This window comes from Miscanthus floridulus, chromosome 8, assembly GCF_019320115.1.
Source record: "Miscanthus floridulus cultivar M001 chromosome 8, ASM1932011v1, whole genome shotgun sequence".
Taxonomy (NCBI): domain Eukaryota; kingdom Viridiplantae; phylum Streptophyta; class Magnoliopsida; order Poales; family Poaceae; genus Miscanthus; species Miscanthus floridulus.
In genome coordinates, this window is record NC_089587.1 from 144,787,039 (window position 1) to 144,800,565 (window position 13,527).

A 13,527-nucleotide genomic window follows, 5' to 3' on the forward strand; every position below is an offset into this window, starting at 1 on the left:
CAACCCCATGAGCTTTAACTGATTTATTCTTATGGGTATGCTGGAATCAACTATTTAGTCGATTTCCTTTCATATCGGCTCTCAGAGACACACATTCGGGACTGTCTGGCAACACAGGCATGTTTCACCCTTAATTACTAATAAACTTTCTCTCCTTGTCAATTGTAGGGTCAAATTGACTGGCACGTCTCGGGAGGAGTGCGCAGGATCGACCATCTCTGTGCTGAAGCTAGGCAGATCTCTAGCTCCATCAAGCAAACCCTTTTGGCTTGCTCGTGTGCCCTCGGCACGGGACAAAATTCTATGTCAACAGGTAGCCTCTAGCCTAGACACCATGTCTACGCTATCGACTACTACTCTAGCGTCCACATAGGGTTATCCGTCTTTATCAGGGCCCTCTACTAGAGTATCTGCCATGGGGATGGATGACGATCCCGCAATCAAGTAAGAGTAAAGCTTAACTAATCAAAGACTTATTTCCATAAGAATCACAAACACTTACTAGGATACCCGTTGAGGTACAAATCTCGTGTTCGTCGAGGTACAAGCAGGGGAAGGTTACCGATAAGTCCGACACTTCTTCCCCGAGATCTTCTTCACATCTCTCCCTACTACTTTGCTAGAGCTAGCTAGGGCCTAAGGCCATGGAGTGGAGATGCTCATGCTCTTGCTCTTGCTTTGCTCTTCTTCTCTTGTGTGTTCTTCAATTGAGGAGGAGGGAGCCTCCTTTTATAGGTGGAGAGGAGCGGTGTCTTTGAAAATGTTTCATCTCCACATGGAAACCACCAAACTGACCTCCAAGTACATTGAATCTAGGTGACACCACCATACCGACATTAGGCAAGGCGGTAAGCATCAACCGACCAAGTCTCGGGCCAAATAGGGCCAGTGGGGGTGGTCTGCTCCAATTTGGCCCATCTTCGTCGGGCTGCCTCCTATGATCTCCTAGACTTGGGCCATGGTGGTGTTCTATGAAGATGACATGATTTGATGCGGGTTTACCCTTGTTCTCCTCTCTTTTGGGCCCTATTTTCCTTGGTTGTTGGCCTTGTCTCCCTTAGGCTCATGTCAGGTATATATTTTGCTAAGTTTCTTATATACTTTAGGCTCATTTTATGTCCAATCCCGACGTGTCCTCCTGCAAATGTATAATCACCAAAATTTGTGGAACTTCTTAGTTGTACGCCCTAATTCTGCATTTGGTGTTCATTTGGATGGATTTTATATAAATGTTGGTGGTTAAAAGTGTGAGTTAAGGACCACCAACAAACTCCCCCACACTTAGCCCTTTGCTCGTCCTCAAGTAAAGTTAAGGACTAAGATGGGTCATCTCCTTGATATGACATCTGCATACAAGTTATTCCAAGCTTCACCTGTGCTTGTGAACTTTGGAGTGTCTACCACATTATCTTGGGTGATTGAAAAATGGAACAACATGGATTCAAATCCCCTTGCATCAATATGTTCCGAAACTTGGGTCTTTTCATTTGATTTTGAAATGTAAACATAGCTTAGCTCCTCAAATGATTCTCTTAGATCACTCAAGTTTGTGTTTGTTGGTTCCTCACCAAGGCATATCATAGTGTTGCCTTCCTTCTTTTCTACTTCTAAAAAGCTTATGTGGATCACTCAAGATAATCTTGACATAAGGGGAAAGAAATGACAAAGGAAGGGGATCAATTAAAATTTGAGCACACAAGTAGGGTAGCAAGCTCACAAACTTGAATGATGCATTTGAATGTGCATTTCATATGTATGCTTGCATAGCACAAGTTTTAAATTTAATTTCTATGCTTGTGTGGTGTATGCTAGTTGTAGCTTTGTTTGATGAAATGAAAAACTAGCATGCATAGGATGATAGTTAAATGTGTCTTGCATTTGATTTCACAAGTGGTACTAGAGCCTTGCTTATAATGTTGATCTCATGTGGTATCTAGTGTTTGTGTTTTTACAAGAGCTATCTAACTAACCATGGTGCTAAGGATGCTATTATTGGCGCACTCTGATTGGTATCACGCTTTAAAGGTCCATCTCTTATACCTTAGCATCATTTGGAAGACATTACTCTCCCACACTTTCAATCTATGCATATGTGCAAGCTTCTATCCAAACTCTTAGCACATATGTAGGGGGAGCTAATGCTACCAAGTCGAGTTCATGAAACTTGTCCAAATCCTTTACACATGGTAAAAATGCTTGGGTAAGCAACATGGATTCAAATTGAATTCAATTCATATCTTTGTGAAAGGGTTGTCATCAATTACCAAAAAGGGGGAGATTGAAAGCTCTAGTTTGGTTTTAGATAATTGATGAAACCCTAGGTACTAACCTTTGGCTCTAAGTGAATATGAGATAGGTTAGTACACACCAAGTGGTGGAGCATGATGAAGTCCATAGAGGTGATGATGGACATGTGATGATGGTGATCAAGCTCTAAACTTAGAAAAGAAGTAAGAGAAAAAGAAAATGGGCTCAAGGCAAATGTATAACCGATAGGACAATTTTGTTTTGCCACTCAAGACACCTAGTGGGTGTGAGTGGGTTTAGGATAACTAGTCGTATGATCAAGAAGGGAGAATCTCGGTTAAAGTAGTTATCAAGTGCCACTAGGTGAAGTGACTCATGCATATGCATTAGGACCTAGTGTGCTAACAATTAACCCTTGTAAAATGCTTTGAAAAATGCTAACACACATGCACAATGATGATACACAATGTGTTTAGCACTTGGGAGCAAGGATGAAGAGATAGAAGTTGATTTGAAGGTGAAAAGGTCAATAGGACCCTGATGGCGAGGGCAACAGGACCATTGTGAGATGGTCCTGTTGGTCTATGTTGAACATTGATGGTTTTTGGATGGGAATTCTGTGTTGATCCATTGTTCTTTGGAATAAATATGCATGTGGGATATGTACCCTCTGCTAACCTTTCCAAAATGTCCAAGATCATCAAAATTAGAGTTCGGAGCTAAGAGTTATAGTCATTTTAGCGCTTAGGACTCTGGCTCAGGACCGGGTCCGTATCTAGGGTCTGGACCATGTTCTTTGGGTCCAGTTGTTGGGTTTGGACCATGTTTTCTGGGTCTGGTTGAGTGTTTTTACATATGTTTGAAGGCATAGCACCCTAAGATGGTCCAGTTGTTGGGTCTGGAGGGAAAAACCCTCTCTGGATTGAACAGGATCGAGGGGTTTGATGGTCATGTTGCTCAGTCTAGTTCTAGGGTCCAGTACTACACAGTTTGATGCATTTTTTAGTGATCATTGAGATCTAACGAGCGCATTTGAATGTGGGGACACATGGCGAGATCTGGGGGTCTGGACCTTCACTATACATGGTCCTGAAGCATGGTCTAGAGCCTCTGTCCGGACCTCCCCAAGGGCACAACGGCTATAACTTTTTGGGGGCTCTATAAAAAGAGCTTGGACGTGTTTGACTCACACTCTTGGTCATTCTTACATGTGATAGCATCCTTTGAGCTGAACAAACACCCTCCCACTCATCTCTTTGCTTGATAGTGCAAATCAAAGTGAGATTGAGTGATTACAAGTGCATTTGCTTGAGTGATTGCATCTAGTGGCACTTGGGGATCGATTTGCTGCGGTTTTCTTGTTACTCTTGGTGTTTGCCGATGCCTAGACAGCTTGGAGCAGTGGAGGAGAGTTAGCAAGAGTTGGTGATTGTTATTGGCCACCTCCCAGTGATTGTGAGGGGTTATTGTGCCTTCCCCAGCGGAGTGCCAAAGGCAACTCTAGTGGATTACGCGTAGCTTGTGGATCCCCATCTTTTGTTGGTTGTGCGGCACCCGATTGTGGGTTAGGCATGTGATGACTATTAGCGCATGAACCTCCAAGTGGGTGAATCTCTACAACGGGGACATAGCTTGCCAGCAAGCAAGTGATCCTCGGAGGAAAAATCATTGTGTCATCTTGTCTCCGGGATATTCATTGTAATTGATTGATTGCACTTGCCATGGTAGTATAACTCTCACTACCTCTCTTGCACTTACTTTTGTATACTTGTTTAGTCAAGTTGTCGACAGAATATCATCGGTAGTCCTCCAAGGAGTATCCCACGTAGGTAGATTGATTGGCAGAGGTGCGTGTAATTGAGAACAAGAAGGCAACAGAGACACATGAGTTAGATAGGTTCACGTCGTTAGTATGATGTAATACCCTACTCCTGTGGTCTATTAGATTGTATTGGCTATCGTATGATATTGCGTGAGTTTTGAGGGGGTACCTGCCCGCCTTATATAGTCCGGGGGCAGGGCTACAAGTCGGTTAGATCTAAAAGATAACCAGAAAGTAATAACAGATTATAGGAATCATGGAATCATATGTATCCTAATGATATGTTCCTGGTATCTTGCGGGACATGCCGAGCAGTGTCGTGCCTCACAAGGCTTCGTCTTGTGGGCTAGGCCGCCCTTGGGGCACAACCCATGTGGTCTACCATGGGTATCTAGGGTCATACCCCCCACAGCTAGTCCTTGAGCGCCTTGTATCCATTGTGCAATGCCATCTTGAGCTTGTCTGAGCAGGAGCAAACAAAGCCGAGCAGTCAAACTCATGGTGCGACCACCGTGATGAGTTGCCGAGCAGTTGTGAGCAGTCACCGAGCAACGTGAACCGTTGCCAAGTAGCGTGAACCATCACCGAGCAGTGTAACCCAAGCATAGCTTGCCATAAGGGTGTAAGGAGCTCAAGTTTAGAATTGAAAATTTCTTCGCAGTGGACCAAGTGTGCCCACTTAGAGTCTGACCATAAGAAAGGGAGATAGTCTTCTTTAGCTTTAAGAGGTGCGAAGTCTTCTAGATTAAAGCAAACACACTCACTGCAAGGTGAAGTGTGCCCACTTAGTCCCCGAGCCTGATAGTAGGTGATGCAGTCACGTGGTGCCAGGGTCCAAAGTAGAAGAAAAATAGAAGACCAACCGAGCAGGCTTCTAGTCCCTGGGCATAACCTCGAGATGAGAAAAAGCACATTCATCGCAAGGTGAAGTGTGCCCACTTAGTCCCCGAGCTTGACAGTAGGTGATGTGGTCACGTGGTGCTAGGGTTAGAAACAATAGTCAACAGAAGAAAGCTTGCTAATGTCATCTAACATGCGTGTATCAAGACCCTAGATGTGTTGCCCAAGATCAGCAACCTGATCCGAATAGCATGGAGTAGCTTGATAGCACACTAATGAGATGTAGCAAGATCTGACCACCAAGGAAATCCTTAGTTTAGCTAGCGATCCTTGCATGAAGAATTCAAGCACTAAGTCCCCAGCATAGCTGGTGATGTCCAAGCACCAAGGAGTCCCCGTTATAGTTGGCGATGTCTAAGCACCAAGGAGTCCCTGGTGTAGCTAGCGATGTTCGAGCACCGAGGAGTCCCCAGCATAGCTTGCGATGTCCAAGCACCGAGGAGTCCTCGACATAGCTGATGATGAAGCACAAGCTATGAAAAGTCTAGTCAACTAGTCGGCGACGAAGTGAGCATTGAGTAGAAGTGACCGGTGAACAGTCCGATCAACTGGTCGACGATGAAGTCTATGAACCTAGCAGTTCAACCAGTTGATCGATGGAGAAGTCCAAGCACTAGGTGGTCCGATCACTTGGACGATGATCTTGCAATACAAATATGTAGAACAGGTAGTACATGATGTAAAAATATATGAACCCCGGAGAAAAAATCAGCAATGGTGATGAAATAGCATATGCGCTCGGTGATCAGTTGGTGTGAAGTTGTATTTATATTTAATACAAACCGCCCAACCTATTAGTGTGTAGCTGAGTCTCTAGCCCTAGCTAGCCTATTAACCATAACGTAGAGCGCTGAGCCCATGTGCATGTAGAAAGAACAAAGCGTCGCTAAGGAGCCGCTGTTGACCACCCATAATGCAGAGGGCAGACGCTCGTGCACATGTAGGGAGGAGCCGAAGATAGCGCTATTTCTAGGGACATCCGAGCATCAACATGATTGTTCGGGGGTTCGCCTTAGGCTTAGTTGTATGTCAACTTTAAGATGGTATACATGAAAGAAAATTGTTTGGAGAACAAACATGGAGAAAATAGCTCAGAGAAACATTACGGCGATATACGAAGATTGGAGAATATTTAGAAGAATATTAAAGTGTGACTTAGCTTTAGACAGAACGTTTGGTCGGCGTGGCAGTAGGTGGCGAGTTGTTGGTGAAGACAACCTCTGAGGCGGTTCCAAGATCGGATCTGCTATCGTAGGTGTTGGGGTGATTGGCGTAGTATTGATCTGCACCAGCTCGATGAGCTCTCCGACTTTGTCAGCGTTGATGATCCACAAGATCAATCCAATTGTGAAGATCTGGCCAGGCTGTGGGAGGGACAAAGAGCCTACAGAACATACCATCTTGTTCGACATGGAAACAACATGCACACCCCTACCTGGCGCGCCAACTGTCAATAAAATATCGTAGGCAGTCCTCCGAGGGGTATCCCATGAAGGTAGATTGATCGACAGAGATGTGTGTAATCGAGACCAAGAAGGCAACAAAGACACACGAGTTAGATAGGTTTAGGCCGTCAGTATGATGTAATACCCTACTCCTATGGTCTGTTGGATTGTATTAGCTATCGTATGATATTGCGTGAGTTTGGAGGGGGTACATGCCCGCCTTATATAGTCCGAAGGGCAGGGTTACAAGTCGGTTAGATCTAAGAGATAACTAGAAAGTAATAACATATTACAAGAATCATGGGATCATACATATCCTAATAGATCTCATAGTATCTTCAGGATATCTTCCCGGTGTCTTGTAGGAGACGCTGAGCAGTGTCGTGCCTCATAAGGCTTCGTCTTGTGGGCTGGGCCGCCCTTGGGGGCGCAGCCCATGTGGTCTGCCATGGGTATCCAGGGTCATACCCCCCACACAAGCTCTTTAGTGTAGCTAGTTTTGAGAGCTTGTTAGTTTGGTTAGTGAGGCTCTTTATTTATTCTTTGAGAGTGCACTAACTTAGAGAGTAGTGACTTAGCATTTGTGTGATAAAGTGATCATGGCAACTACAATTGTGGATAGGTGGCTTGCATTTTTAGTAGGGTAGCGTAACACTCACTTCACTACTTAATTATCTAACCACTTGGCTTAAGTGTTGTTGTAGAATTTTTTATAGGCTATTCACCCCCTCTAGCCATTTAAGACCTTTCAAGTGATATCAGAGCTGTGGTCACCATGATTTGAGGCTTAACAACCTTCGGTGTCAAAATAGCTCAAATCAATAACACCAAGAAGCCACCTCAATTTGATAGCACAAATTATCCATATTGGAAGGCAAAGATGACCACCTATATGAAGTCAATCAATAGAAAGGTGCAGAAGGTGGTGGAGACCAAGATTAAGGTTTCCAATCTAGACAATCCCACCGCGGTCGAAGAAGTTTTGCTCCAAAACAATGACATTGCTCTTAGTGCCATTCATGATGCCATGGATGAGAGAACATTTGAGCAAATCAAGAACACTGAGATGGCTCATAAGGCATAGAAGAAGTTGGAGGAATCATTTGAGGGCACTCAAGAGGTGAAAGGCGTCAAGGGATACATACTCAATGAAAAGTTTACAAGTTTTAAGATGAAGGATGATGAAAGTGTGCTGAGATATTCCATAGGCTACAAGTGCTTATCAATGATCTCAAAGCACTTGGTGAAGAGGTGAAGGACAAGGACTTTTCTCACAAGTTCTTGAGATGCTTACCCGCAAGATTTGGCACATTGGTCACTATTCTAGTGAGGAGCAGTTTGGACACCATGACACCAAACCAAGTGTTGGGAGATGTGATGACTGATGATACATATAGAGATGATGATGGAAAGGAAGAGAAGAAGGATGATAAGAAGAAGAGTATGGCATCCAAGGTCGCATCATCATTCAAGGGCAAGGCAAAGCAAGACACATCAAGTGAAGATGATGATGATAAGATGTCTCTCTTTGTGAAAAGATTTGGCAAATTCATTATGAAGAAGGGCTATTGTGCTAGAAGAAAGAAGTCATCATCCATGAATAAGGATGACCTAAGGAGGTGCTTCAAGTGTGGTAGCAAGGATCATAGTGTTGTTCAATGTCCCTACAATAGTGACCATGATGACGATGACAAGAAGAGCAAGAAGAAGGACAAGAAGGAGAAGAAAGAGAGCAAGATGGCATTCAAGAAGAAGAACAAGGGAGGCTCATATGTGGTCACTTAGGATAGTGATGCTTCCTCAAGTGATGATGATGATAGTGATGATGACAAGAAGTCAAGTAAGAAGAAGGCTCTTGCAAGCATTGCTATCAATGAGAAGCCTTCGCTCTTCAACACTCCATCGACATGCTTCATGGCTAAGGCCACTAGGTACAATCTAATGATGAGTGTAGTGGAAGTGATAGTGAGAGCAATGATGAGGATGAACCATCCAAGGATGAGCTCTTTGACATGTTAGAAGATGCTCGAACTTATTTTGACATTAAGAGAAGGGAATGCAAAGACTTGCATAAGGAACTAAAAGCCCTTAAGTAGGCCTTTGATGAGCTCAATGCATCTTATGAGAGGCTAGAGGAAGCCTATGAGAAGCTTGGCAAAGCTCACAAGAAGCTTGAAAAAGCTCATTCCACTCTTCTTGAGTAAAATGAGAAGGAGCATGTTGTAACATGTGACGTAGGCTTGACTTGTGACATATTAATGAATCTTTCTACAAGCCTATTGTTGTTGCTCCCACTAATCCTTCTTGTAGCATTTGCACTTCCACCTCATCTACTAGTGATGATTTTAGTTGTGATGCCTCACTAATGGTTGAGAATGAGACCTTAAAGAAGGAGGCCAATGTGCTCACTTGCACCTTAGGCAATGCCTATGGTGGTGAGGCCCGCTTGCTAAAGTGTTTGGGTAGCCAAAGATTTTTCTCAACAAAGAGGAATTTGGATATACCCCCAAGAAAGACAAGGTGGCCTTTGCTCCTCATAAGACTAGTTTTGTGAAGAACAATGGTCGATTTTGCAATAAATCACTACAAGATTTTCGGTCTACTGCAACGCCGAAGAATTGCAACGTAGAAAATTTGGTTGCCAGAGATTGTTGTATTACAACCATTCTAAAAAATGGTAGCGATACATGCCTTTAATACAACGGTTTTCAAGATGTTGCAAAGCTCTGTTGCATTTGGTGGACGATATTGCAATGGTGAAAAATGGTTGCAGTAGACTTGATTTTGGTTGCAATTGTGTGGTAGTACTGCAACTACATTTACGTTAGTTGCATTTGGTTTTGACTATTGCTATGGTTTTTTTGTGTTGCATAAAATTTGACAAGCGTTGCAAATGCTAGATACTTAATGCAACGAGAACTCTTGGAGGCGAAGCAAAAGTGGGGGTCAATTGCAACCTTTTTTGGCAGTTGCAATATACTTTGATATTGTTGCAAGTGCTAAATTTTATTGCAACGAAATCTATGGGGTCGAAGCGAAAATTGTGTTCAAGTGCAACGCTTATTTTTGGTTGCAATATACTTTGATAATTGCAACGAATTTAAAACTTAAAAAAAAGTATGGAAAGAAAAGAATTGAGGACGCATATATTAAAATTAAAAAGTGCTCCCCACAGAATTCGAACCATGGAGCTCTGGTTCAGATAAAACCTTCTCCACCACTGCGCTATGTAGGTGTGTTCGTTGTAACTCAGGTTTTAATTTATTTGATATGATTGAAGACCTTATAAAACGCCCCAACCCTGGCCCCATCTCGGCATCTTTGTCCTTATGCCTGGTGTCTAAAACTTTCTGTTAAGTAGTAGTTGCTGTTAAGTACTTGATGTTAAGTATGCGTGGATGTTAATTAGTACTTGAAGTTGTACCGGGGTGGTTGGTCACTTTGTTAGCGATAGTAAATGCCTGACCGTGCACCATCGGTCACATGCACTACGCCAGATTCGTACAGTAGGAACGGGGATGTTTTTACTGTAGGGGCGGCTGGGGTTGGGGGCGCCCTTACAGTGGGCGTCCTCGGGCCCCAGCAGCCCAGCCGCCCCTATAGATGGCACTGTAGGGGCGGCTGGTAACCTGAGCCGCCCCTACAGTTGGGGCTGATCTGTAGGGGCGGCTCAATCACCCGTCGCCCCTGCAGTGCCCAACTGTAGGGGCGGCTAAATCACCAGCCGCCCCTACTGATGGCGCACGAATAAATAGCAGCCAAAATTTGAAAGGTTCAAATTTAGTCAAATAACAAGATCACCAAAATAAAAGTTGTAGATCTTGATGAGTTGAACAACTTTTGTATTCATCACTTTTACATCTGAAATCATTTAGGGTTTGAAAATTTGGTTTGAACTTGTCAAATTTCAAATTTCAAATTTTAAAATGTGTAAAACATTGTCACATCCAAGTTTGATCAAACGTAAATGCTGAAGCATGATTTTAGAAATTTTTAGAAAAAAAAACATCACATTTGGAGTTAGTATGAGGGAGAAAAACTAGTTACAAAGTTTACCCACAGATTAAAAAGAGAAATCACACTGTTCTAGATGATCCTTACATGATCATAGTGAACAGTGTGATTTCTTTTTTTAATCTGTGGGTCAACTTTGTAACTAGTTTTTCTTTCTCATACTAACTCCAAATCTGATGGTTTTTTTTCCTAAAAATTTCTAAAATCATTCTCTATCAATTTATTTTGTTGGTTTTGTCAATATATACATATGAAAAGTTTGAGCAATTTAAATTTTGAATTTCAAAAAAATGCAACTTCAGACAAGATTTTGGTACCCCAAATGATTTCAGCTGAAAAAGTGATAAATACTATAGTTGAATAACTTATCAAGATCTACAACTTTTGTAATGGTCATTTCTTCATATGACAAAGTGGTACTGACATTGTTCACAAATGTGACACATCTCTCGTAAGGTTTTATAAACTATATAAGACATGCGTAAGATTAGTGAATAATGTGTACTAAGAATTTTTCAAATGAAGAAATGACCAAAATAAAAGTTACAGATATTCATGAGTTGAATAACTTTGGTATTCATCACTTTTTATGTTGAAATTAATTTGGGTCTCAAATTTTGGTTCGAACTTGTCGTTTTTCAAAATTTTAATTTTAAAAGGTTCAAATTTTATCAAATAACAAGATGACTAAAATAAAAGTTGTAGATATTAATGAGTTGAACAACTTTGGTATTCATCACTTTTTATGTTGAAATCATTTTGGGTCTCAAATTTTGGTTCGAATTTGTCATTTTTTAAAATTTCAAATTTGAAAGGTTCAAATTTAGTCAAATTACAAGATGACCAAAATAAAAGTTGTAGATCTTGATGAGTTGAACAACTTTTGTATTCATCACTTTTACATCTGAAATCAATTAGGGTTTGAAAATTTGGTTTGAACTTGTCAAATTTTAAATTTCAAATTTTAAAATGTGTAAAACATTGTCACATCCAAGTTTGATCAAACGTAAATGCTGAAGCATGATTTTAGAAATTTTTAGAAAAAACAACCATCACATTTGGAGTTAGTATGAGGAAGAAAAACTAGTTACAAGTTTTACCCACAGATTAAAAAGAGAAATCACATTGTTCTATACGATCCTTACATGATCATAGTGAACAATATGATTTCTTTTTTTTAATCTATGGGTTAACTTTGTAACTAGTTTTTCTTCCTCATACTAACTCCAAATCTGATGATTTTTTTTCCTAAAATTTTCTAAAATCATTCTCTATCAATTTATTTTTTTTGGTTTTGTCAATATATACATATGAAAAGTTTGAGCAATTTAAATTTTGAATTTCAAAAAAATGCAACTTCAGACAAGATTTTGGTACCCCAAATGATTTCAGCTGAAAAAGTGATAAATACCAAAGTTGAATAACTTATCAAGATATACAACTTTTGTATTGGTCATTTCTTCATATGACAAAGTGGTACTGACATTGTTCATAAATGTGACACATGTCTCGTAAGGTTTTATAAACTATATGAGACATGTGTAAGATTAGTGAATAATGTGTGCTAAAAAATTGTGAAATGAAGAAATGACCAAAATAAAAGTTGCAGATATTCATGAGTTGAACAACTTTGGTATTCATCACTTTTTATGTTGAAATCATTTTGGGTCTCAAATTTTGGTTCGAACTTGTCATTTTTTAAAATTTCAAATTTGAAAGGTTCAAATTTAGTCAAATGACAAGATGACCGAAATAAAAGTTGTAGATCTTAATGAGTTGAACAACTTTGATGTTTCTCAAATTTTCATTTGAGATCATTTGGTGTCTCAAAATTATTTTAGTAATTTTGATTTTAATTTTTTAAAATTTAAAATTTTTCCCCTATTTTTAAAGGTTCAATTTTACAATTTTAAACTGTTGTATCTCTACTATAATTGAAAACTTGAGACTCATCACGGAGGCTTCAACGCTCCCGTCCGTATCTCTACTATAATTGAAAACTTGAGACTCATCACGCAGGCTTTAACGCTCCCGTCTGTATAAAAAAGAAAAAAAAGAAACAAACGCCGTCCGTATCGACGAAAAAAAGAAAACAAAAATTCCCTTCCACGCCAGCACGCCCGACGCACGCCCGTCCGTCATCGACGAAAAAAAGGAAACGCACCATCAGGGCCCGAGCAACCGTTGATCCCGCCGCCGCCGCCGTGGACCCGGCCGCCTTCTCCCTTCGCGCACGCCGTGGCTACCCAAGCCGACCGTGGGCGCGAGCGCCGACGTGGTCGCGTGCTCGGCCGCGGGCTCGAGCGCCGCCCTGGCTCCGATGTGTGCTCGGCGGCGGCGGACGAGCAGCCAAGACCACGATTCTTCAGTGCAGGTACCCCCCATCTCTCTCTCCCTCTCTATTTTCCTCTGATTTTCTTAATTTGGTCAGGAAGTTCTCTAACTTCAGGATTCTTCAGTGCACCCCCCACGATTTGGTCCTAATTTCGTGGTTGCAGGAGCAATCGCACCTGTTACAGGAGGTTCATCCTTTTCTTGTATGATTTGTTCTTGCATTTTTTTTGGGTCCATTATTTAGTCTTCAATCTTGAAGTATGGTGTCGATTCTTTTGTTGGTACTAGCAGCTGCTTTTCTTTTGCAGGCTTTGGTCCAGTAAACATGCAAGACAGGTATGATCAAGTTCGAACCTGATTTCAGTCTTTTTCCGATAACAGCTAGAAGCTGACACACAGAAATTTTCTGTCTTTTGTGGCAACACTTAGGAGCTAGAAGCTAGAAGCTAGGACCCTAACTGGCATCCTTTCAAGACTCAGCTACAGAGGTATATGTATGTGCCCAATGGAATGAATACACATCTTCTATCTCCCTTCAACTTTTGTGGCAACACTTATCAAGGTCAATATTCCGTCCTACTACTGTCATCTGATTCAATTGTAGCTTAATTTATTAAAACAGGTTAGGCTTGATCAAATCAAGTGCGTTACTTCCGCGTATTCATTTGAAGGTCGGATTGCACTGTGGATTGTAGTCATAATAAACTATACTTCCGCGTATTAGTGTTGATAGGTTGTTGGTTGTGTTTTTTTATTTCAGAAATC